Source organism: Delphinapterus leucas, chromosome 8 (assembly GCF_059928025.1).
Source record: "Delphinapterus leucas isolate spDelLeu-1000000601 "Yukka" chromosome 8, BTC_Dleu_Yukka2, whole genome shotgun sequence".
Classification (NCBI taxonomy): Eukaryota; Metazoa; Chordata; class Mammalia; order Artiodactyla; family Monodontidae; genus Delphinapterus; species Delphinapterus leucas.
In genome coordinates this window covers 13,932,946-13,934,574 of record NC_143136.1, presented here as the reverse complement: position 1 = coordinate 13,934,574, position 1,629 = coordinate 13,932,946, and positions in this window count along the sequence as shown.

The following is a 1,629-nucleotide window of genomic DNA, read 5'->3' as shown; positions in this document are numbered from 1 at the left end:
CTTTCCAGGAGGCCATTACCCATAAGTTCTATTCTTAAGAGGAAAACCGTTCTAGAAATAGCAAAAAAGTGTGACCTGTTTAGCCACTCTTCTGCCTTATGAAGCCAATTTGCCAGAAATACGTGTGGTTTTTTAATGTTTCTCCTATTTTGTAGATGAAGAGAAATCTGTGGCTTTGCTGAACTTTGGTTACTATGAATTATTGACGAAATGGGACTTAAAAAATGTCCAGCTTCACTTAAAGTCTTGTGTAGCATGATGCCTCTACTTTGGCCTCATTAATTCTAATAGCATTAAACAGACTACAGCGTCTGCATCAGGGCCCCTTACTTTGGAAAAGATGATTCTTCTTCCCCCAAGAGGGTCCCATTCCATTGACTCGTGCTGCACAAGTATTACAAAGTTTTTCTCTAGGACCAGCTTCTGCCATTAGAAACACTGGAAGGTAGTGTCACCTGGACAGTTTACTTCTGCTACCAGTTCCTGGAGGTAATTACATCCCTAGCCTTTGTGATGCCAATCTTTTGCTTATTAGCACTTTCTTTGATGAAGGATGGAGGCTGTATCGGTTATCTATAAATGTGCAGATGTGGGAAGGTTAAAACAAGGAGAATTGATTGAAACAGATTCCTAGAGGCCCTCCTCACTTCACAGACCCAGTTGATTAACTCAAGTGCTAATATAAAACTGGAGAGTTATTATCTGGAAAGGATGAACCAAAGGGGCTCTGAACTGGGCACACCAAGTTGAGAGTATGAATGCCACCCTGAAAACAGAGGATTAAGTGAGCATCTACTCAGTGAATGGTGATGACACCAGAACTTTCTTTTTTTGAAAAACAGGTTTATAACCTTTAGCTAAATATTCTCTGGTTTCTGGGACACTGACCAGCCCAACCAGAAAGATCTATAGATATTGTCAGTTGATGGTTCCTCTAAATGGAAACACAATTTCTCTCTCTTTTAGTCTCTGTCTCTCTTTCTCTCTCTCTCTCTCTCTCTCTCTCTCTCTCACACACACACACACACACACACACACACACACACACTGAGTTTAATGCCAGCTTGTGTAGTACCTCACTTTGAATATGAATGGATAGTAAATAGTTAACAATCAAGAAAATTATCTACCTTGAAAGACAAAGGCCAGAACAAGCAAATAGAATAAAAGTGCTCATAGGAAACAGAGGCAACACAGGGAGAAGAAGAAAATTTAGGCAAATAACTATAATTAATATTCCTGGAAAAGTATGTGAAGAATAGTATTCATGACACAAAAAGAGAATGTATATAAAAAGAGAACATTTAGAACAGTAAAGAACCTTTGAAAATTAAAAATAATATAGCAGAAACGTATGGGTCATAGTCTCTGCAGATTAGTTAATAGTAACAAAAGGAAAGATTTCTAATCCTACCCTCAATAAATTGACCATATAGAATTAAAATGCCATCGTCTTAAAAAGGAAATGAAAATGAAATTAAAATTATTACAAATGAATGGCAAGTCTGTGGGATTGACTATAACAATCCTCAGAGGAAAATTTATATCTTAAATGCATAATACATTTACCACATCTATTTGATTTTTCCTCCTCAGCTCACAGATAAACTACATTTCCCAGCTCCCCCT